Genomic DNA, 25,886 nt, shown 5'->3' with positions numbered 1-25,886 from the left:
TCTCGCTCTGACTCGTTCTGCATGATCAGCACATTGCTTTTCGTCTCGAGAGGGTTTTCGTCTTAGAGGCTCCTGCCTGAAGACTCTTGTTTGAGACCTACTCGGGCCTAGTTTTCTGGGAGGCGGTATATGATCCATAACATGGGTGCCGCAGGGTGACAGAGTGTCACAAGTAGCAGTGGATATATATATGATGGCATCTCTATGGGGAAAGGGTAGCATGAAGCGTCTGCAAGCGTATACACAAGCTCTTCGGGAATCTTGTGTTTCTGCGGTGCTGTAGGAGGCCTATGTGAAAAATAACAACAATGTATGTCTGTGGGTGTGTCAGTCCGCTACGTCATAGCACTGAGTATATTCTTCGTGTAGGTTGGTGTGTGAGTGACCAGTGTGCATGGTGGCACGTGTGTTCTTGTCTGTTGGCTATGTCGTCATGGCATCTCTAACGAGGTTGATACTCTGTGACTGTTGTTTTAGTTGATCTGGTCCATGTCGCAGGCATCGGCTTGACCAGGGCATGGTAGTGGGCATGCTCCTCGTGCATGTGAGCCACGAACACATGGTACCTTGTCGTCTGGTAAGGAGGTGAGTGGGTCAAACTCCTCTCGTGGGGGGTGCTTGGGCCGCGATCCTCTAGGCCAGGGTCTGTATGAGAATGGGAGGAGGGTGTTTTCCCATTTTCCCACTTCACTTGTACTTGGGAGGGCTGACTAGAGAGGAAGGAGGTCAACCGATCTAGTGCCCGGTCCGTGATGCCCAAGGTATCTCAGAGCTGATTTATGAGGATAGAATGATTGACCATGTCAAAGGCAGAGGACAGATCGAGGAGTATAAGGGCGGAAGGAGAGTGGGAGTTGAGGTTTGAGAGCAGGTCATCACGGGTGTTCAGGAGAGCACTTTCCATGCCTCTGGCTGCTCTGAAGCCAGACTGATGGTCATGAAGACAACCAACAGTGTGATGGATTAGTTGGGAGACGGCCAATATCTCCAGGGGTTTGCTCAAAAAGGGGCTAGTGGAGAGAGGGCCATGGTATGGCAGGTCCGAAGGGTCCGCAGATGGCCTTTACAGGGGGGGTGCACAAGAGAGAGCTTGAGGGGTGTAGGGTAGGAACCAGTGGCGAAAGAGTGGTTACAGAATTCCGCCAAGGAGGGAGTGAGAGAGACAATGTTGTCCTTGATAGTTCTAGAGGAGCAGTGAAAGGACCTGTTTGGAGGAGACTTTCATAGAGCAGACTGTCTTGGTGACCTCATCTGATGCTATGGGTGAGAAGGATAAGAGTAGGGGGGGTTAGGAGTGGGCAGGGGGAGACCTGCATGCAGGCAGGGCATGCGAGGGGTGTAGAGGAGAGAGAGGACCTGATGTCCTGAGTTTTAGCTGTGAAATGAGTGGCCAGTGCCATGCAGAGGGCCAGAGAAGGAAGAAGAGAAGTGTAAACTGCAGTAGAATTGTCAAGTTCCTTTTACATTTTGAAGAGTTCAGCCTAGTTGTTTGTGGCCCCAGAGATACAGGCTTGGATATGGGCCTGTTTCTTGGAATGGATAGAGAATCAGTATTCCCTTTGGAGCAGGCAACAGGGCAGTTTGTCAGAGGGTGTGCTAGAATCCAGCTGCTTCTATTCCGCAGCTTTGCATTTGCCTTTCTGCAAGGCTAGGTCGGAATCATACCAACTATTGCACTTGGAAGCAGGCTTCATGCGGATCCTCATAGCAGGGGCAAGGATGCCAAGAGTGTTGGAGATGGAGACGTGAAGGTTAGCAAGAGCTGAGTCAGAGTGAGAGTGAATAGTTGAAATGGGGGAGTGGAGGAGGCGGCAAAGGCAGCTACTGACACTCACTTCATCGGTCGAGTGACAGAGAAGGAGACTGGCAGTGCAAGCAGAGGCTTAGTTGGGGAGCCTAGTAGCTCCAGATGGGAGGAGAGGAGAGCATGGTCAGACCAGGAGAGAGAAGTAGTGAGATGGTTAGAGAAGGAGATTTTAGCTGAGATGAGCGCCTCCATGCTGTGTCTGGCTGAGTGGGTTGGGCCAGAGAGAAGCATGGTCAGGGTGAGAGAATCACAGAGATTGCAGAAGAGTAGAGTGGCTGCCTCAGGAGAATCCAGATGAATACTGAAGTCTCCAAGTAGGAGAATCTTACAGGAAGAGGTCAGAATAGAGGAAGCAAGCTGAGCTCACTCAGAAAAGAAAGGCGAGATCAGCCTAGGGGGGTCCATAGGTGGTAGCGAAAGTGAACAAGAGGGTAGGAGAGACGCAATGCTTGCAGACAAAGCATTCATAGGAGGAGTAAGATTGAGTGGGTATGATGGAAGCAGGGACCCATTTAGGGAAGACAAGAGCCACTCCGCCTCCGGACTGGTTGGAGAGTATTTTGTAGACTTCAGGAAGGAGAGTGTAAAAAGCAGCGACAGAGCTGGCATTGAACCACGTCTCAGTGAGAGCGACAACGTCAAGGTCAAAGTCTTCAAGGAGATGACAGATGTCAGAGGAGTGTTTGATAGCGGAGCAAGTAGCTAGGTAAAGCTGGTTGCCACCTTTAAAGGTCTTCCGAGGTGGGGTACAGGAGCGACATACACCCGTCGGTGGGGGTGAGGAGGCCGAGCGGTGGTAGCCAGAGTAATGGCAGGAGAAGGGAGGAAGTTAATGAGAGATGGAAGATGCCTGTCGAGAAGGAGGAGGTTGGGCTGAGAGCCCTGGGCCATGATAGTGCCTTTCTGGTAGACATTAATGATACAGCTAGAAGATAGGAAGTGTGCCAAGAGAACCTCCCACCTTGTTCCACCATTGATGAGGGAGGAGGGAAAGGGGGAGAGGATAGAGACCATATGCAGAGCCCATAGGTCAGAGGATGTCAGTAATAGTCTGCCCGGAGAAAGCATTGACAAAGGTGTCAGCAGTGGTCAATCCTGGATTGGAGACTAGAAGTGCTTTCTTAAATGTTTTTCTTCAAGGTTTCGAAAGAGGGGTGGGATAGGTGATAGAGTGTCAATTTGAGTAAAATGGAGAGATAGAGAGCACCATAGTAGTAGGGAAGAGGAAAAGATGAAGGGACTGCACAATGCACGAAGGAACTCACCAGGCAGCCAAAAAGACAGGTGAGGTGAAGAAGAATCACAAGAAACAGGTGAAACAGTAATCAAGGGAAATGAGGAGTAGGGCCTGTGTTACAGGGGAAACAGGGAGCAGGAACAGTTCAGTGTGGAGGCGCAGCCCAAACGAGGGCAGCCATGAATGATAGTTGAGGTAGGTTAAAAATGCCTAGCAATTGACAAAGCCGTTATTTACAAATCTATGTTCCCAACCCAGTAAAATAGGCCTAGCTTTTAGCACAACCCGATGAGTTAATCAGGGGGATTTTGATTTTAAAAAGAAGCATTCATTAAGTAGCTAGCATAACTAAGTACATCTAGATTCAAAATTCAGGGCAACAGTAAGAAAATGCAATATTTAAATGCAGTGAGGCGATCTAAGTACATCTAGATTTGAATTGTTGGGCAACAGTAAAAAAATGTACATTTCATTATTTTTTTTTTTAATTTTCCTTTATTGGTTTTACAGAAACAGAAGACAAAAGAAGGGCAAACAGTATTCAAAGAAAATTGTACATCGACCAGGGGTACGTGTCAGAGAAGCAATGCAAAGTAACAAACAATATTAAAATGGCTTAGATTCATGACAGTTCCATTTGCCTGGGTATGTCTCTTACACTGTTCACCCCAACCCGCTCCCACCCCCCTCCCCCACTTGGGATAATGTACATCGTAAGTATAATCATTTAACATAAACATTGGGAGCACATATTTGGCATATTGCGACATCTGTCGTCACCGTGGCTGCTGGGAATGAGTCTCTGATCCTTCGCAGTGTTCTTTAGAATATGACCTTGTTAAGTTAGGCTTCTGAGGGTTCTTCTGACTGGGAGTCTGTGATAGGTGTGATGTGTTTGTTCTTAAAGTCCATCCATAAGGTTTCACATTTAGCTGATTTATTGTGCAGGGAGGCTGTGATCGTTTCCATCACGTAGATGCTCGTGGCCAGTTTAATCCATTCATTTTTCCCTGGGGTTAGGGGAGACTTCCATTTGATCGCTATCAGGGCTCTCGCCGCCAACAGCAGCTGGGGGGGCCAGACCTCTCACCCGGAGCCACTCTTCATCGTCTCTCTCAAGGCCGAACAACACAAGGAGTGGGTCGAGCTCTCTTTGGATTCCATCGATCTCCTTAATCCATCCCAGGACCTCGGTCCAATACACTGTGATATGCGGGCAGCTCCACCACATGTGCCAGTAGTCAGCAGATGCTCCACAGTTCCTCCAGCATCTCGGGCTCAACGACTGGAACATTTTAGAGAGTTTAAGTGGATCATAATGCCACCTATGTAAGAGCTTTATGGCATGGAGCTTGTATTGATTGGACAAGGAGGCTTTGGGTGCAGCTCTGCACATTAAATCCCATTGGTCGGGGAGTATCTCTTCACCAAAGTCTTTTTCTCACCTGGCTCTGAGGGGGTCTGTAGATCCACCCCCCGCCGCTATTAGCGTCTGATACATCACAGATATAAGACCTTTCATTACCGTTCTGGAGTCTAGTAGTTTCTCGAAGGCTGTAAGATCTCTCTTCAATTTCTCTCTCCACTCAGGTTTCGTTAGCACCTCCTTCAATTGGAGAAAGTGGAATGTCGATAAGTTACCTATCCCCAATGCTGTGGTTAGGTTCGGTAGCGTTATGAACGAGTCCTTTCTTTGGAGTTGCCCCACCCTCTCCAGGCCCGCCTCATACCATGACTGAAACCGTTCTAAATTCGGAATATGGTCGTTTATGCCAGGAGACCACAAGTGACTGAGCGGGGATGGCCAGGTTGTGACTTCTCGCATCTCTTTCCCAGTGTGCCATATGCTCCATATAGTGGTCAGTATGGGATGGTGTTTGATTCTCCTCTGGACCCTCTGGTAAGGAGACCATAGCCATTCCGCTACCGTGGCGGGGGACATGTAATGATTGTCCATCTGTACCCATTGCAGGTGTTTGTGGTCTCTAAGGTGCGGAATCAAGACACGTAGCTGGACGGCTTTGTAGTAAGTAGTTAGATCGGGAAGGCCTACCCCTCCTTTGTCTTTGGGGAGTATAAGTGTGTCATATGCGATCCTTGGTCTTTTCCCCTGCCAAATAAATTGCATCATGATCTTACGGGCCTCTGTGAAGAATGTTTTGGGCATCTCAATTGGGAGCATCTGGAAAGGGTAGAGGAAGCGGGGGAGGCACACCATCTTGACGGCGTTGATACGCCCCAGCCAAGAGATCGTCAATTTACTCCACTTCTCAAGGTCTGCCTCGAATCGTTAGAGGAGGAGGGGGAAGTTGGCCTCATATAAGTCGCTTAGGGATCTAGTAATCTGAATACCCAGGTATTGCAGTTTCGTGTGCTCCAGATTAAGCCCGAGTGGTAGGAACTTGGCATTGTTCTCATCAGGGGTGCCTTGGAGGGGGAAGAGAGTGGACTTTGACTTGTTTACTTTGAAGCCGGAGTATTGGCCATATTCTTCTATTAGTTTTAGGGCATGGGGAATAGAGTCATTGGGTTTGGTCACATGTAGAAGGATATCATCTGCGTACAACGCTACTTTATATTCCGTTTCTCCCAACCGTATACCTTCTATCAGGGGATCTTCTCTATGTTTTTGGGCCAGAGATTCAAGGGATAGTGCAAACAAGATCACGGAAAGGGGGCATCCTTGTCTAGTTCCCCGCTGCAGCGCAAACCACCTGGAATACTCCCCGTTCACGAATATCAATGCTTTGGGGGAAGTATATATTGCACGTATCCCATCGCAGAATTTGGGGCCTATCTCTACTTTCTGGAGGACTGCTCTCAGGAAATCCCACTCCACCCTGTCAAAGGCCTTCTCTGCATCATTGGATAAGAGGACCGGGTCCTCTGGTAGATTATGTGCTGCATTAATGAGGTGCAGAGTTTTGCGCATGGTGTCGGCACCCTGTCTCCCAAGAATAAATCCAACCTGGTCAGGGTGGATCAATTTAGGCATCAAGGTTTCCAGTCTTGCGGCCAACACTCGAGCATAGATCTTGGCGTCGAGGTTGAGGAGGGAGATGGGGCGGTATGATCCGCATAATTTGGGGTCCCTGCCTTCCTTAGGGATGACTGTTATGAGGGCTTTCTTGAAAGATTCCGGGGCAGCCCCAGTGTCCACTATCTCATTAAAAAGTTCCGTGAGGAAGGGAGAGAGTTGGTCGCTAAAGGTTTTGTAAAAGCCTGCCGTGAAACCATCCTCCCCCGGGGATTTCCCTAGCGTTAATCGTTTGATTGCATCTCGTATCTTATGCTCAAGTATTGGGGTATCAAGGAGCTCGGCTTCCGCAAGTGTTACTGTAGGCATGTTGATTGAGGACAGATAGGAGGATATGTCAGACTGGGTAGAGATCAGCTCAGAGGTGTATAAGTTTTGGTAGAAGTCGGCGAAGCACTCGGGAATTGAGCGGGGGGGTCGGCCGGGGGAGTGGTGGGCTCTGTTATCTCTCTCACCTTACGTTCTTCCCTCCGTTTTCTTAGCCTGGCAGCTAGTAGTGCACCCGCCTTGTCCCCTTTCTCGTAATATGTTTGCTTGAGGAATTGCAGTTTTCTCACCACCTGGCCATGTTCTAACAGTCGTAGTTCCTCCTTTTTACGGTGGGCTGCATCTAGTTTGGTGGGGTCTACCCCTGCATTATCTCTTACTTCCGCTTCCAGCTGGTGTATCTCATTACGTAGTTTATTTTCTATAATCTTACGTTCCCTTTTTTTAGAGGAGCCCTCGCGCATCAGTACTCCCCTCCAGGTGGCCTTCCCAGCCTCCCAAATCACTTGTTTGGAGACGTCCCCGTTGTTGCTTACCTTAACATATTCTTCGATCTCGGTCTCCATTTCGTTTTTGAACACTGCATCAGTCCAAAGGGACTCGTTGCAGCGCCAAGATCCCCCAGCGACTGGTAGGTCGGTCCAATTGACGTCCGCCAAGACCATATCATGATCAGACCATGTTATTGGGACGATCTTCGGTATCTCGTGTGGGTTGACATGAAGCCATCGAAAGTTTAGGTGACCAGTCTGTGAGGCGTAGGACGATGGCGGCCATTAGTTATCTAGGGGGTCGGGCGCTTCACCTTGGGTCCCGCGCCACCTCTTTATCCCCACGTGGCCTAGAGCGATGCACGTCTATGCCGGGCGCTCATAGGTGGGGGGGTCCGGTTCAATCCACCGAGTGACGGGCTTCGGGACTACGAGGAGCCTTGATCTCAGCTGTCTGTGTAGGCCGCGCTCGACTCGGGGTGCGGCCTACTTCCCTGGCAGGGCCTGGCAGGGCCTTCTGTTGTTCCACAGGCCAGGAGTGGGGGTCCGTGCTGGGGAGTCAGCGGGGGCACTCCAACACTAAGGGCTGCGGTCTGGGGGAGGCACGTCGACGGGAAGTCCAGAAGTCGAGTGTTCTCCTCCAGGCAGGCCCGCCTTCCAGCGCGGCTGCGTCGGGCCAACTAGTTTCGTTTTCCCGCTACCGACGGGGTGAAAACTTCAGATAGGGTTTTCCCGGGCTTCCCAGCCCCGATTTCGTTCGGGTTTTTTCCTGCTCCGTGGGGAGGTGTTCCGACGCCTTATTCACGGGTTTGTCGCCGTGGGGGGGGTCGCGACGTGGGGGCTCAAGTCACTTCGCGGACCATCGACGACGGAGCTCACACGGGGTAGGAGATCATCCGTGCGCCCCCTGGTGGCCACTCAAATGTACATTTTTTAAAAAGGATTCGGCAGATTCAAGAAACAACACTACATTAAGAAGATGAAGGACCACTGAAATTGGAAATCATAATAAGTGGAGAGGCCTCAGGGTTGATAGGCATGAAGTAGTCAGAGAGCAGCACCCAGGTGCAAGTTGATTCAGTGCAGGCCGGTATGAAAACAAGTGAAGGCAGCCCACAAAGGAACACTTAGAAAGGCGATGTTTAGAGTTTTCAGAAGTCAGAGAAGAATTCAGCTAGACATTTTGAGAGAGATAATTGTCAATGTCAGTGGGAAGAAACAACATTATGTAGATCATAGTGGGGCTGAATTGTGTTTAACTTTGTGGGAGAATCCTCCAGTGCATTTTGTGAGTGATATGCGCTCTGTTTAATTTCCTCTGTTGCTTCCTGGTTTGTGGCTCTGTCCCCGTTGTCCTGAACCCCTTCTCTGACTGGGGACCTTGGCCTACTTAATTGTTTCCCTCAGGGCGGTCCCACTGCCCATTGCAGTCCCCCTGCAGCTAAGGGCCAGAGGTAAAGGGCTGCTCCCACAGAAGCGGCTCTAGATGGTGTCTGCCGGTGTCACTCGGGTAAGCAAGAAGCCTACACCCGTCAACCTGCTGCGACTGCTATAATAAGTGCGGTGGGTCGGGGAGCAGCAATCACTGCTCCGCACTAAACTGACCCAACCCTATAATTACTCTAATTTTCTTATTGCACCACTCATAAGCATCTCAGTGAACAGTATTGATTGGCCATCTCTCACATCTCTCTAAGATTTTGAGTTCTCCTTTCTAAATTGCTGTTTGTTCTGAAACTAGGCCTTTTTCCCTCTTTTAGGAAAGATCGAATCTGGGTGTTTTTGCATTGCTGTTTGTATTGAAACTAGGCCTTTTTCCCTCTTTTAGGAAGGTTTAAATCTATGTGTTTTGCAGTCCACTGTCTCCCTTCCTGTCTTCCTTCCACACTGCTCCTGCATTCCCCTGTGGTGTGTTGCCTGCTTGTAACCTTCTGTGTGCCCCCTTCTGTGTGAACCCACAAACTACTGCCCCATCACCACCGTCCCTTTCCTGCTAAAAATCCTTGATAAAGCAGCCTATATTCAAATTCAGAACCACCTCGAATCGCACAACCTTCTAGGCCTCCGTCAATCGGGCTTCAGACCGAGACACGGCACAGAGACAGCCCTTCTCGACCTGAAGATCCAAATGGACCAGGCCAAAGACAATGGCCACCCATCTCTCCTCCTACTGTTAGACCTCTCTGCGGCCTTCGACCTAGTCGACCACAACATCTTAACCTTGCATCTTATCACATCAGCCTCCTTCTTACCGACCGCAGCCAAATAGATCCAATCCTTCCTATCTGAAAGATCCAGGAGAGTCTTCTCAGACACTGCAGCTGCTGACCCATCACCTATTACCTGTGTAGTACCCCAAGGCTCCTGCGTGTCTCCCACGCTTTATAACATCTTTACCAAGATGTTATTTGGCCTCCTAGACGACATGAATGTCCTGTACACCAACTACGCTGATGATATACAGATCCTCATCACGCTCACCGGCATCTACGAAACTGACTCCTCCCGCCTCAATGATATCTACAGCAAAATCCAAGACTAGATGGCCAAGCACGGGTTGTGTCTCAACGACGACAAAACCGAGCTCTTACTTATTGGCTCCAGGCAACAACTAAACAAACTCAACCCACAATACAACTCTTTCGACATAGACGGAAACATTATCAATGGGACTCATTACGACTTTGGAGGTAGCCATGGCGCTATTAGAGCCATGGCTGCCTCCAGAATCGTGTCCGGGTCCGATCTGGTGGAGTGGGAACTTACCGGGACATTCCGCCCTTGGCGGACCCAGTAAGTCCCCATTCCAAAAGCCATTCCCGATTCGCATTTGAGCCCCCATAGGGTTCAATGGGAATGGGGAGGGCGCTAATAACAGGCCCGCAAATTGCGGGCCCGTTATTAGCTCCAAGGTCCCTTAACGGGTCCCGCCAAGAACGGCTGGTCAGACCAGCCGTTCCTGCTGTGACCCGCTAAGGGACCTCGAAATTGGGTGGTAAGGGATTACCGGGACCGGTCTCCTTACTGGTGCCCGGTATCCCTTACCGCACAACTTGTAATGACCCCCAATGTCTCCAAAAATGCCAAAACCTTAGGGGCCTACCTCAACTCCATTTTATCACTCTCAAAACAAGTGAACGCCACACCTTCTGCCTTGGCCTATACTACCAAGCTAATAACTGCCTGCAAACCATTCCTGTCTACACCAAGCTGCATCACACTGGCCAGAGTCCTAATATTATCAAAAATTGACTACTGCAACTCCCTCTACCTAGGCACCAGTAAACAAAACATCCACAAGCTTCAAATCCTCCAAAACAACGGTCTTAGAGCAGCTCTCAACATACCACGTCATGACCACATAACCCAAGCCAGACAGTCGGCCAAATGGCTCCCCATAAAAGACAGAATCACCTTCAGAACGCTGATGATCACCCATAAATGCCTCAACAACACAGCCCCGAAATACTTGACCAACAAATTCACCTGGAAAACCTCATCAAGACCATCCAGAGCCAAATATGCCCACTGCCTTAGCATTCCAAAATCAGGTGGATCCAGCTCCCCTGTTCTAGCGCCAAAACTTGGAACTCACTTCCCCCTCCGCTGAGAGATGAACACTCCTTTCTAGCTTTCAGATTCAAAGTAAAATCCTGGCTCCTCACTCACACGACCCCCTCCTGAGACACACCCTCAATCCTACCACTGCCTGTATATCTTTGTAAATACTGTATAAATGCCCACCTCGGCAGCTCTCACTGCGTTTAGTATACCTCCCCCTCTTCCTCTTATTTATTGATTGTAACCCCATTATGTACTGTACTTTATCTGCATATTCTACTGTACCAATTGTACTATATCTGTACTTTCTATTGTCTCTATTATACCTTTGTATATGTTTAACCTGTATGTAACTCCTACCAAGTTCAAGCGTCTAGCTACCTCAGGGTTCAGCACGCTTTATAAGCAAATCAAATCAAATCAAATAAAATCAAATCAAATCTGGTGTTCCCTGTGATGCTCGGCTGTGGGCTGTGCTTCTTTTCCTCCCTCACTCTCACTTCTTGCCTCCTCACATCCACTATGGTGCTCTCAATCTCTCCCATCTTCTTAAACTACTCTATCTCCTAGCTTATCCCTCTCACTACGTCTTGAAGGAAAAAGTTCAAGTGGGATATCCTGGCCTCCAACCCAGGCCTCCCTATTGCTGATACCCACATCAGCGCTTCTTACAAACAGACTCTAACCAACATCCTCTTTGTCGTTCCCTCTCTAGACCTATGGACTCCGCATATGGTCTCTGTTCTCTCTCCTTTCTCCTCCTCTCCCATTAATGGTGGCACCCGGTGGAAGGTCCTCGTGGCCCCCTTCCAATCCTACAAGACCATCATCAATATCTAAATGGTACCATCATGGTCCAGGGCTTTCAGCCCAATATCCTACTTCTTGATAGGCATATCACGCATCTCATCAATTTCCTCCCTTCTCCTGCCACTCCTTCTAACACCTCTCTTGCCCCTCTGCCACCTCCTTCCTCATCTACCACCTCTCTGGCGCCCACCTCCTCCTCTGCTCTGGGCCCTATGCTACCTCCGCCTACTGCCTCTGCCCACTCTCGGGCCCTTCTACCACCTCCGCTGGGTGTACGCCACCGCGGAAGTCTTTCAAATGTGGCAACCTGGTCAACGTGGCAACTCTCAGCTCTCGCTCTGCTGTCAAACATTCCTGTGATATCTGCCGCCTCCTAGAAGACCTTGACCTGGATGTCCTCGCTCATACCGAGACATGGTTCACAGCTAGCTCTGTCACAAGTTTTGACACCCCCCTCCCTGAAGGCTACAAGATCCCTGCTTCTGTCATTCCTACGCAGGCCTGCTCCTGCTTTGAATGCCTAGTCTGCAGGCTCTCTATCTCTCCTGGCCTCTCTCTGACTGGTCAATATCTACAGGCCACCTGGCCAGGTCACCCTCTTCCTCTCAGAATGAGATGACCTCTTCTTCCCTACTTGCATCTACCTCTCAACTTATCATCCTTAGAGACCTCAACATCCATCTGGATGCTTCTAATCCCGCCTCTGGGCTTTTCAGCAATGTATGCGACTCTCTCCCCCTTTCCATTCTAACCTCTGGTCGGACACACTCTGCTGGACACACCTTGAATGTTCTCATCTCCTCAGACATCCACCTTCCTAACCCTTGCACATGTCAGTGGACACATTTGCCTCTACTTTCTCAGCTCCTCCAACGCTGCAGCACTCTGACACAGTCCTCTCTAACATGCATCTTTCTATCTCTAAAAGTCTGGACATCCTTGCCCCTGTCATGAGAATCCATTTGAAGCCTACTTCCAAGTGCAACTCTTGGTACAATTCCGACCTCGCCACCCTGAAACGCAAGTGCAGGGTGGCTGAGAGGAAGTGGAGGGCTTCGGGCACATCCTCTGACAGCCTGGCCTGCCACCTGGTCCAAAGGCATTACAGTCTCTCTGTCCTCTTCAAGAAGAGGGTCCATATCCAAGCCTGCATCTCTGTGGACTTTAATAACATGGCCAAACTCTTTAAAATCTGCAAGAAGCTGGCCAATCCTATTGCAGTCTTATCTCTCCTTACAGCTCTGGCCTCTCATTTCACCACTAAAACCCAGGACACCCTGTCCTCGCTTTGGTCCTCCTCTTTCTCTATCTACCCTCTCAGGCCTCCTTTGGCCGCCTCTTTATCTCCTCTTCCTTTTACTCCTTTGCTCTGACAACACCAGACAATGTCTCTAGACAAGTCAGATCTATGAAAGTGTCATCCAAACAGGTGCTCCCCTGCTCCTCCAGTACCATCAAGGACCACATTGTCACCCTTGCTCCAGCCTTGACCAATTTCTGCAATAACTTTTTCACCATTGTATCCTTCTCTCTCCTCTTAAGCAATCCTTGTGCACGCCCTCCTAAAAAACCCTTCTGCCGATCCTACATGTCCGGCAAACTATCGCCCAATCTTTATCACTCCTTTTCTGGGAAAACTCTTGGAAGAGCTGGCCATCTTCTAGCTTACCCTCCACACTGAATCTGTTGGCTGCCTCCTTGGCCATCAGTCTGGCTTCAGAGCAATATAGAATTGGGTACTCCCTTATTTTTGTTAACATGGGGTCAAATCTGTATAAAAGGAAGAATGTACAATATATTAGAGAAACAGATTGACTACCCCTCTCTGAATAGTCCCTTCTGTACAACAGGGTTAGTTAATGTGGATCTATCTTATAAATGGATAGGAAGATCACCTGGACTAACTTAGATATTTTGGCACAGCTTTCTTTACAAGAAACAATTCTCTTTATTAATTTTCCATAAAAACATGTTAAAAAACATTTTAAACATATGATCCTTTGATCATCATTCACCACTTCCATCCGACATATACTTTTACAATAATGGGGTAAATTCAATTTGTTTTTCTTCACGCATAACAATCACTAGATTATGCCTATGAGACATGGGAAAAAGACATTACATTCCCTTTGCAGTCGACATATGTTTCGGCCCTTAAATGTGTACCAAACCCTGTCTTGGGTTGTCACTGGTTCAAATACTGGGCCATCTTCAGGACATAGATTGTTTTTCAGGAAGTTCAGTTTTGTTCCCCACTGGTAGGTTTAATGATCTACACAAATACATAAAACAAAAAAAAATGTTTTAAAAAGGGCTGTGCTACCCAACTAGTCTTAAAGGTGATGACTCATATTGTCTACTAGAAGAATCAACCACTTAACCAACCTGTTGTCCATATAATACTACTTGGGACTTCTGAGCTCGCGAACTGCTGAGTATAATTTAGACATCCAGTGTCATGTTCCCTAAAAATAGAGAGAAAGGAACTCATAAGTGTTCCAACATGCATTTTAAATAATGAATGCATCCTTTATTAAAAATGAAGAACTTACATGGATTCACGTGTAGGACTGTGCCTCCTGTTATTGGCACTTAAATAAATCGGTGATCCAATATAGAAATCCACTAAATTGGAGCAGCACTCCAAACCCGTTTTTTCGTGGTTTCTGTCAGAGAAAAAGGTGAAAAACCACATTTCAGTTACCCCTTTCATCATGGCCCAAGTTTGTTTAGCATTGAAAGCAAGGGTCAGTTAGACTCTCTTACTGACATCTGCTGTTACATTAAAGCGTTTGTGTGTTTGATTCTGAAAGACCTACAGCCTTGTGCTGGGTCAGCAGCTATTTAAAAGCGCTGCTCTCTACATTATTTCACTTACTTGTGGTAGTTGCAGTAATTATTTCTGCTTGCCGGCCATTGTGTGCTGTAACGGATGCCCAAGCGATCTTGCCGAGTTAGTCTGACTTGCTTGAAATCACGTGATTTTCAACATATAGTCACGTGACATAATACATGCAGGCATTCTGTTTTTCTTTTTGTTTTATTAAAAACGTTTATTTAATATGTTATGTCAATGTTAATGTTAAAGGACATTTGTACCGCACACTATCACCACCAGAGTGGTCCCTTGGCGCTCTCATGGCTCTGAAAGAGGAGGGGAGGTTGAGTTAGTGGGAGGAAGCAGGAAAAGTGCAAGGGAGCAGTGATGTGCTGTTGGCGGCCTCAGCCCGGTGGGTCTGTTGGCTGGGCCTGGGGTGTTTGCGGCCGGTAGTCGTTGTGTACTGTTGTGCAAGGCTATGTGTGTTTTTGTTTTGTTGTTGCAATGTAGTGAAGTTTGTGCGGTTTGTTGTGCTGTAGGTTTTGGTTGTGTTTGGTTTGGAGTTTGAGAGGTGTATGCAGAAAGGGAAATTGTTAGTAGGGTTGGTTAGTTTGCGTCTCTATCCTGAATTGAAGTGCTCGGCTTGCTTAGTCTCCCCTGTTGCGGCTCTGTCCTGATCTGGGTCTGACTGGCAGACAGGTTCCTTACTCCTCTAGCCCCCACCTCTAACATGCTCTCTCATAGCTCCCCTTATCCTCCATTCATACTCCTGTGGCCAGTGCACCTGCCAATGAAAACCTCTCTGGTAGTGGGGTGATTGCCAATATCTCGATAATTTCACACCAATGTGGTACCTGGCGGTAATTAATTAAGGGGCGGGCGAAAGTGTTGGTGCGATTGTCTGGGGTAGTTGACTTAGTCCCCGTGCGTGCCACCTGTGTTCCAGTCTATCCGGTGTCACCCGACCAGGTGCCGTGGGCGTTACTCACTCGGATCAGGGATGTCTGTGGGCATCATTACACGGTAGGCGGTAAACCATGGCGCTATTAGCGCCCTGGTTCATGCTGGTAATTTACCGGTACTGCCTTGGAGGAAAGGGGAATTACAGCCCTATTCCAAGGTTGGGAAGGCGGTAATTCCTCCTTCCTCCATTGCCCTTCCCCATTCCAATTTTTGCCCCATAGGGCATAATGGGAATGGGGAAGGCACTAATTACGGTACCGCAAATTGCAGTGCCGTAATTAGCACCCCGGTCCCTTTGCGGGTTCGTTTTTTAACGCTTGCTAAAAGTAGCTGTTAATGTACCAACCTGCAAAGGGACCTCGTACTAAGGCGGTAAGGGTTTACCGGTACCGGTAAAATACCGGTACCGGTAAACCCTTACCGCCTACCGTGTAATGAGGCCCTGTGTCTTTTCGGTTTTGTCATCCTTTTTTCCAGTTTCGGTTTCCAGGTTTAGTCTGTGGTGTTGTAGAGCCAGGTTTTTAGTGATAGAGAGTTATGTCAAAGTCCATTAACGAGTGTGTTACCAAATGTGTTCATAATAAGTAATATGACTTGATCCGATCTTAGCAGTTAAACACAGAGTGCTTTACACATCATTACCGTATATTTAGTAGTATAAGGTAATACAATTATTGTAAGGTCCCATCATTCTACGAATTCCTGATAGAATTTTGAAAGAATCATGTGTTAATTTCTCATTTGGGCAGCGTAACCAAATGACCCTGTCCAATGTACAACCGTGTCAATTACTGCCTAATATTGTGACAAGAGGCAGTCTGTCTTTATTATATCCCAAACGTGCTGAGTGCAGGGTTGAAAGGCATACTGGGGCTGGAAGTCCTTAGTCACTCAGACTAAGGCGATATGGCTTTGGAAACAGTTGTGGCCCGTATTAGAGTGCTTTCTGGGGCTGGAAGTCCTTAGTCACACATTACTCACTCAGACTAAGGCAGTGTGGCTAAATTTTATGCTGAGTACACTGGAAACAGTTGTGGCTCGTTTTGGACTGCATTCTGGGACCCTAAAATTGAGGCTCAAGAATAGAGGCTACCCCAAGGCCACCGTTCAGCGAGCATACAAAAGGGCGCTACATGTAAATGGATCCAGCTGTCTGGAACCATCACAGCGACATACTCTGGACAAAATGACTTGTGTAAGTACATACAGCCCAATCAGTTGCCACTTGAGGAAAATCATCTCAAAAAACTGGCACATGATAAAAACTGAGGATTTTAATCCATCTACACCACGTTTTGCCTTTAAAAGGTTTTGTTATATGTTGTGTTTTTTAAGAATTGGACTCACTGTTGTCCAGGGTACAATAGTCATCATTAAACATCCGACGATTGCACCTATTTAAGGCTGGAAACAGATTCATCCCTGTCGACACTTCCCCCACTTGGGTTTATGTGAAGACACACTCCCCACTGGGGTTTTTGTGAAAAAAAGCATTATAAAATAACATTTATGATGAAAAGTTACTTTATCTTACTAACACCACCTCAAAGGAAAAATGGGTTTGATTTCAATCTTGCTCAATGCCATTTGACACATTTGTGATTCCCCTGGAATACTTTGTTTCTAACAGTGTTGTTATATGTTGTGTTTTTTAAGAATTGGACTCACTGTTGTCCTCTTTTAACATTTATCAGATAAATAAAATTGAAAATATATATTTTTGAAACACTAGCTTCTGTGTAAATCTTGTGATATATGCTCCCACACAAGACTTTGATGTATGGTTGCCTCATGTCAGTTCAAATCTCCAGCCCAGAAGTGTGACATCACTAGGTAGCTTGTTTTGGGAATCCCCCTTTTTTCATGTAGTACAGACCACATCCCACAAGCCCCTAAACAAAAAAGTGGTATTTTCTAGCTCACATAGTTCTACTTATCCTGAGGGATAAGTTGGTTAAAATGTCCATACATATTACAAAATATTTCATCATGTGAAACATCAGATTAATATCATTGCCTTCAAGTAATCAATGCCACTTAGTTATTACATTTTCCTCCCATTTCAAATTACAATATGCTTTCATGTGCTAATTTCTGAGATTATTTAGACTATTGCAATGATTCATAATATGTTGAGCAGTTTTTTATTTCTATCTCACCACATAATCAGAACAAGCACCCTTAATAGCTAATACTTAGGAGGCATTAAACTTAAGAATGAGGTATGCTCTGATTGTGGCACTTTTAGGAAAGGCACTAATATAACTAGGAATCTCATTTCATGCACAAACTGTTTGATTAAATTCACCACTATTAGAGTGAATAGACAATCGCATGGTCGCACATTCAAAACTGTGCCTGAAAATCTTTGTTTTTGTCCATCTTTTATGTGACATAGCAGAGATAGAAGGATTTTCAGTTACATATCCCTCCATCCACCTTTGATGGATGTTCTACAGATCACATATTCTGCCGCAAATCACACCATCAATGCTTTTGTAGGTAGTCATCACGTCTCCCATTATGGTCTGATTATCTAAAGGTATTAAGGTCTCAAAATTCGATGCTAATTCATATTGCACTCTGGCAGAAATATCCTCATGATGTTCAATTACAATAACAGATATTCAATTGGCGTGGTTTTGTGCATTCTAAATAAAATGCGCAATATCTTAGCCTCAAACTTTGCTAGTTCAGAGATAAATCTTGCTCCCCATACTACAATAGCATGTGTCATGCACGGAAAAATCCTAGCAGAATATAGCAATAAAACAGAGCATCCTGCTTGAGTGGTAATAATGTGATTAAAAGTATGGCACATCTGCATTCATTTGATTTTTATTTCATGCCATTGTGTCACCTAATTTAATTTATTGTCGAGATAAACCCCATAATATTTGTAGTGGTGAACTACTTCAACAACATTCGAGTCAAGCTTCCACTCCATTCAATTGGACTTTTGACTTTAGGTTTTACCCAGAAAGGTGAACATTTTTTGTTTTAGCTATATTCATTCGCAAACCATTTTCATTAGCATAGCTGCCTAGGATCTTCAGTTTCTCTGATGGGCTAAATTCAAGCAGTAGTAGATCATCTGCATATCAATCCGCAAACTGCCTAACTTGAGTGAAAAAGATCTACTAGATGTAAGGGCACCAGCAAGACCAGCCAAGTATAGATTAAACAGTGTAGCAGCTAGCATGCATCCCTGTTTAACCGCACGTACAGTGTGAAACTGGCCACTCATGCGCCCCTTTCCATCCAATCTCACACGCACAGAGGTTTGGGAATAGAATAATTTAATCATGGACAGGAGACCGAGGGGAATCTTCCATGGAACAAGTTTGTTCCATAGTCGATTTCGCAGAATAGTATCGAAGGCAGCACTTAAGTTGATGAATGCGCCATAAACAAGGAGTTGGTGACTGGCCCATGCATGCTCTATCAAACTAACCAAGATCAACAAATTTGGTGTAGTGCCAGATTTGGCTCTAAATCCCGTTTGATTAGCTGGTAATATCACATTTTCATAAATCCACTTATTAAGTGCTTTAAGTAGATCTTTTGCGAATATTTTCGCTGGAATGTCTAGCATGGCTAGCATGTAATAGTTTAAAGGGTAGTTCCAGCACCCATTTTTATGTATTGGAAGTATTATACTCTCTTTCCAACTGGGGGACACCATCCCACATTTCCCAATGTGTGTACAAAGGGTATGCAGTGAATTGGCTCATAGCTCGGGGGATAGCCGCAGAAGCCCATTACATGTGCCATCTGGGCCAACTGCACAGGATGTGGGTAATAGTCTGATCTGTTTAGAGATGTCAGCTACCGTGGATTTATATATCCATATTGCACAATCTTTCACATGTGTTTCATCTATTGCTTCACTTGATCCTGAGGTGTTTCTAATATGTGTCTCCCAACCCACCTCACTGACACTGTTAATGGGAAGATTATTCTTGGCTGCACCCTTGATAGTCATCCAGATCCCTCTGTTATTATTAGATCTAGCATGATTCACCAGTTGTAGCCATAGTTCATTCCTAAGCAATCTAAGGTATGCATCTTTAAGGGCTTTAATACGGATCGTTAGACATTCTGACTTCCTGTTCCCACGGTTAGCACTAAATGCATCTGCTATGTCTTGTTGCAATTTCTTTTTTGGATACTTGAATTTGATGATTATATTTGGAGCCATGGCGGGTACCCTGATTGCAACGTTTAATCGGACTCTTATAATTTCTCTTTTTGGTGGTGGTGTCTTTGATATTAGAGATGATCCTGGAAAAGTCCGTCAAGATCTCAGGTTTAAAGCTATCAGTCATTGGACACCACTTCGCCCGAAAGGGAGGGAGGATGCGTTCTGCTAAGGTGTTGGCCTTATCTAAGTTGGTGGGATTCCATCTGATGTGATTAGCCCCTTTGTTGATATAAATATCACCATTCAGGTCGTAATGCTTAGCCAATCTCTTAGCTTTAATAAGTACACACACTGGTAAGTGGTCACTCTCCTCATGAGGCACCACTGCCATATCAATCACCATGTCAAGGGTTCTGTTATTAACTACGATATAGTCGAGGGTGGAGCAGTGCCTACCGCTTATCCGTGTGAAAGCTTTAGCTGCATCGACAGGACAGTGACCGTTTAGCATTGTCATATTATAGGCACTAAATAGATTAGCCCCTTCACCTTGCTTATTAGAGTCAGGGATAATATAGGGCTCAGATTTGGATTCCTCATTTTGCCAATCATTATTGAGTCCAATTCGCACATTAAAATCGCATGTTAAGATTATAGGAACTCCGCTGCTATAGTCATCTATAATTAGTTTAACTGTTGTAACATTGATTTTGGTGGAAACCATATTAGGTGGATCGTAAATATTCACTAGTAAAACTTTGTTGGCAGTGGGAGTATCACAATGTATGATAGCAGCGTGCACTGTCAATGTCGAAAATTGTATGCCATTTAATGTCCTTGGGTGGCGGATGGAAAACAACCCAACCTTGGGTCACCTGATAGGTCCTTTAGTTGCGTTGATCTGCAGAGTGCTGCGCAACATTCCCTCTAAGATGTGCCCATGTGCACTTGCCCAGCTTCCTTCTTGGTGCTGCTCAGAAGATTTTTAGCAGTGCACACAGACAATTCTCACCTATTCAAAAAGATTTAATAAGGCACACGCCAAAGCAATTACCTGAAATGTTCTTTCTCTTAAAATAAGCAACTAGTCTTGATAGTCTGCTTATTTGTATTACACTACTATGCAAGGGTGACCGTAAACACCTAAAATCCCTAACAGCAAAATACACACACAAGAGGTTAAAAACTAATTTGAAAAACTGGCTCCATGAACAGAAGAATCTAATCAAGATATGTCTGCACACATTAACCAAATAATGTTCCCTCCCACCCATGACTCCTAAACCTGACTCTACTTCACTTTTTTTTTTAAGCTTTATTTATCATTGCACACAGGTAATGCACATACATATATATAATCTACTTCACATCTGTACATTGTAAACAATTACTTTCCTTCTGAGTCTGGGTTTTCGAGTTCAGCTTTATCCGCCAAATATTGTTTGTACCTGGTCCATATATTCCTGGGCTTGGATGAGGGCAGCACCGAGTCTATAAATAGTTCTTCTGTGTCATTTGTCCATAACATATCTCTGTCCCAGTCCGTCCTTTGTTGGCAGGCTTGCATTTTTCCATTTCATTAATATTGCTCTTTTAGCTATTAATAGGCATACATTTTAAAGTTTTTGCCAGGTCGGATTCATTTTCCCCACCGCTCCCAGCAAGCACACCCATGGCGACCACCTCACAGGTTGATCAGCCATATCCATCTAGAGTTTCACAAACCTCTGCCCAGTAGTCTCTCAGCTTTATACATGGCCAGAGCATATGATATATATCTGCGTCCTCAGTGTTACATCTAGGGCAGGTTCCCGGTGTGGCAGGGTAGATACGTTTAAGCTTTACAGGGGTATAATGTGTCCTGTGTACTATTTTATAATGTATTCATTTGTATCTGGAGTTACATGATATTTGTTTGGTCAATGCACAGAGCTGGGACCATTCGTGTTCCTCTATTTGTTGCCCCATGTCCTGTTCCCACATGTTCCTGGCCGTGTGGTTCCCTGCTGGGCGTGTCTGTACTATAACTTTATACAGCGCGGAGGCTGTAATTTTCTGTGTCCCTCCTGTAAACATATATCCAAGCCCCATGTTTATCTCCGGTTCTTTTGGGAAGGTGGGGCATGGATTTTGTATGGCAGTTTTTACACACATATATTGTAGCTTGTGTTTGTTTGTATTTCCCACTTCCCATCCTTGATATCATCCCATTGCACAAAGCGCTTCTCTGGAAATAACTGTCCCCATTGAGCAATACCTCTGGCGCTCCAATGCACTGCCACCTCCCCATCTAGAGTGAATGGTGTTTGGGGGTCACCCCAGAGCAGCATACTTGGGTGGTATAGCCTGTCCGTGCCAAATATGCCAGCTATTTTGGCCCAGGCCATGGTCGTCACCTTTGTGGGGTCTATGGAGTTATGGTGTTTGGGGTTTGGTCTAGTCATCTTATGCAGCGCTATTATTGCTTCTCGTTCTTTCAGAACAGGTGGTGGGTTCCCCGGGTTGAGAAAGCGTGTGGCCCAATGGGCGGCATAGTGTGCCTGTGCAGCCAGGTAGTATAGTTCCAGGTCAGGTGCCATCAACCCACCCCTCAGATACGTATCAGTTAATGTCTTCCAATTTAGCCTAGGTTGCCCTCCCCACGTGATGCAAGCACTGTTCATTTTAGCAAACAAAGCACGACCCGGCCATACCGGTACTGTAGTGAACAGATAGAACAGTTTTGGTAATATTATCATTTTGATTAAGGCTATTCTTCCCATCATTGAGATGGGAAGGGCGTTCCAGCGTTTCATCTTTGCACATAGGGTGTCAGCTAATGTGTTGTAGTTTAGGGCACGGGTCAATTGGGCTGTATGCTCCTAGGTACAATATATGTGTCGGGCTCCAGATGAGACCATGTAAGTCTTGGGGTTCTATTGTATTTTCCGTGAGCAGGAATAGCTCTGATTTGTTGGGGTTGAGTCGTAGGCCGGAATATTCACCAAACCTTTTAACTTCTGCCAGGACCTTGCCCATTGTGCGATCTGGGTTCCGCAGATATAATAAAATATCATCTGCATATAGAGTTATAATTTGTAGTTTGCCCTGAGCTGTAGCGTGACCCAAGGATGTCGGCTAGGGGCTCTAACGCTAGGGCGAACAGTAAAGGCGACAGCGGTCAGCCCTGTCAGATGCCCCCGAGTAGTTCTAGTATGTCTGTTAAGGTGTCAGTGACTCTAATTTTGGTGTAGGGACGGGTATATCATATTTTTATCAATTTTACAAAATTGGGGTCAAATCCATAGTTTCGTAGCACCCCAAATAGAAAGGGCCAGAAGACAGTATCAAATGCTTTTTGCATATCGAGGGATATCGCTATCCCTTGAGTTTCGGGGGGTATTGTGGCCAATATTTTGTAGCATCTCCTGATATTCGGTGCTGTGGACCTGCCCATAATAAACCTATCTTGGTCTTAATGTACCATATACGGCATCAGTGGTGTTAGTCGGGTTGCTAATATTTTTGTGAAAATCTTTGCGTCTGTATTTATTAAAGACAGTGGCCTATACCAGCCGCATTCTTCTGGGGGTTTCCCTGGTTTAAGCAGTAACGTGATCACTGCTTCCCTAGTAGTTTCTGGCATTTCTCCCTTATTTAAGGCTTCCATCTATACTGCATACAATCTGGGCACTAAAAGGCGACTGAATTCTTTATAAAATTATGCCCCAAGACCGTCTGTACCAGGGGCTTTCCCATTAGGGAGTGCTTTTATTGCCTCTGATTTCTCCGCCTCTGTTATCGGACTTCCTAATGACTCCTTAGTGGCGTCAGCTGTGAGTGTCGTTGGTATTTGGGAGAGGTATTGCTCTATCTCTTCCTCAGTGGTGTTGCATTGAGGGGAGTATAGTTTTTTATAAAAAAAAATAGAATGTTTCTTTCACCTTACTGTTATCTGTGGTCACTGTGCTGTCCGCTAACTTTATGTATGGTATGGTTGTTGAGCCTCTTTTACCCCTTACTGTTCTGGCCAATAGCCTCCCTGGACGTTCACTCTCCCCATATCGACGTGCCGTCGCCGGTTTATCGAAGTAACGGATCTCATGATCCGCCGCTTCTTTATATTCATCTAGCTTAGTCTTTATCTCTGAGCTCAGCTGTGATGTTGGGGTGTGTGCGTATTGGGATTGTAGGGCGGCTATTTGTGTCTCTAAGCGCACCAATCTACCCCGGATATCCTTGAGGACTCTGCATTCAGTGGATATTGAATTACCTCTTATGCAGACCTTAAATGCCTGCCACAATATTGCCTGACTAGAAACAGAGGTCTCATTAATGTCAATGTATTCCTGTATTTGCTGTACCATTGTATTTTTTTAGACCATTAGACCAGGGGCCTCATTCCGAGTATGGCGGTAAGGGATACCGGTCAGTGTTAACGAGACCGGTGCCGGTAATCCCTTACCACCACATTCCGAGTTCCCTTTGCGCCCTCGTCCTTAACGCCTGCTTTTAGCAGGCGTTAGGGACGAGGGCGCAAAGGGGCTTTTTAGCCAATAACGGTGACCGTAAAGTACGGTCACCGTTATTTGCAATTTCCCCATTCCCATTGAGTCCTATGGGGGCTCATTTGGGAATGGGGAAGAGCCCTGGGGAATGGGAAATTACCGCCCTGGTCAACTCAGAATAGGGCAGTAATTTCCCATTCCACCAGGGCGGTGCCGGTACGGGTCCGGTGCCGACCAAGGCGCTACTTCCGCCATTGGTTAGCGCCGGACTCGGAATGAGGCCCCAGGTCTTGCAGGGCCGCGGGTTTAAATCTCCATGGTGGCTTGTTTACCGTACTACCAGGAATTCGCAGTGTTAGCTGTATTGGCGAGTGATCAGAGTATGTTCTGGGATAGATGTGGGCACTATTAACCCAGGTCAACACTTCGTTGTCTACCAGCCATAAGTCTATTATAGAATGCAGTTCGTGCACTGTGGAGTAATATGTGTATTCTCTCTTTGAATGGTTTAATGTTCTCCATGCATCTTTTAGATTTAAATCCGACGTATCTTCTTTGCTGCCTTAGTCAGTGCTCTTGGTTGTGTTGAAGTGCGATCTGAGTGTACATCAAGGATGGTATTAAAATCCCTGCCACATATCAAATATGCCGTAGGGTAATTCGCCAATTTTTCAAATATTGTGGAATAGAAATCTGGGTCATCGATATTTGGACCATATAAATTAAGAAGAACTATCTCCCTGTCATAGAGGATGCCATGAAGTAATACATACCTCCCCTCTGGGTCACATTCGGGAGTAATACAGGTAAATGGGAGGGTTTTCTGTATTAGAATCGCTGCCCCGACCTTACCACACTTTTACCTTATGACTCTAACTTCTGCCCCAGAACACATTAAGATACTACCGGACAACCTTGACTCTTCCTCTCTAGGCTCTGCGAAAGGTTAGCAGACGTGTACCTACATCCACTTGTTTTATATTTGTTGTAACATGAATAACGTTCACAACCCAGAATTTCTGTTACTCATTGTGCCTTAACAAAAGCGTCACCCACACTATATAATCGAACTACCAGCTCAAATATCGGACACTGACTGTAAGTAAGCAGGCTAATTGGATGTGTAACTTTATGCCATACTTCCTCTCCTTTGTACATATGTCACGCAAGTGCATTGAAGCGGCCCCCTTGCAAGTTAATGCATTATAGAACTCAAATAATAATTTTGAGAAGAAAAATGTGATGCTCAGCGTCTTCTACTATTTAGCAATACTAACATTACCCTATAAGTCGAGAGCAACATTGCAATATCATTTATGTGAGAAAACTGAAGGTGTCTCCATAGCTAGTCCCAAGGATCTTTCATCCAGGTGGCCAGGACATGGACATCGCTATTGGATCCAGTTCCTGGGGGTGAACCAATGAGGGAGGATCACCTTGAAGGGAGGTCCTTGGGGAGTGGGAATGGGACACCGGCGGGTGAGACGCAGTATATCCCTTCTTTCAACACCTTTTCCCCATCCTACCACGTAAGATATTCCAAAACACTGCACCCCCCCTTTTACCACACAAACACTTTCACATAACACGGAAGACACCAGACTAACACCAGAGCCGTTTACCTGACATGTCCCATTACAAGGGTCAGGCAAAGTCAGGCAATTGACCAGAATCACACACACCTGATGGCCTTTTTCCTTCCCCACAGGGATAAAAGGTGGAGCACAAGAGCACAGGACAACCAAGGCAGACCACACGATATGAGAGCTGGCTCGGCGCAGCAGTTCAAGAGGAGGAGAAAGATGGTGCATACCGAGAGGGTAACAAGGAGAGAATCGACCTTGCCCTTTCCGACCAAGGCCCATTAAACCTCTTCAGAAGGAATTCTAAGTCTGCTAACAATAGCTAGCATGTGTTGCAGCAGATGTCAATGGTACACGAGACCCCCTCCGATGATTACCAAGCTGGGGAGAGACACTTGTCTCTGGTACTAACCTTGACTCCAAGGAGAAAGAAAGCCAATCGCTTCATCACAAGCAGTGTGTCGAGGGGAGTGTCGATAAGAAACCGAACTGTGTTGAACGAAAGATAGCCAACGGCTAAATTGAACTTTGAAAAGCATAAAGATACTATTGATGAAAGAAGGGGAAAAATAGCAACAGAGGAGTCTGGCACCACGCGGGTGCTCACTCAGGAAACTCTGGGTGATTACCCGATGGTAGAAACTACCATAACCAGAAGGCCTTGGAAAAAAGCGAGAA

This window comes from Ambystoma mexicanum, chromosome 2q (assembly GCF_040938575.1).
Source record: "Ambystoma mexicanum isolate Mex_15411 chromosome 2q, UKY_AmexF1_1, whole genome shotgun sequence".
NCBI lineage: Eukaryota > Metazoa > Chordata > Amphibia > Caudata > Ambystomatidae > Ambystoma > Ambystoma mexicanum.
This window is presented reverse-complemented; position numbering follows the sequence as displayed.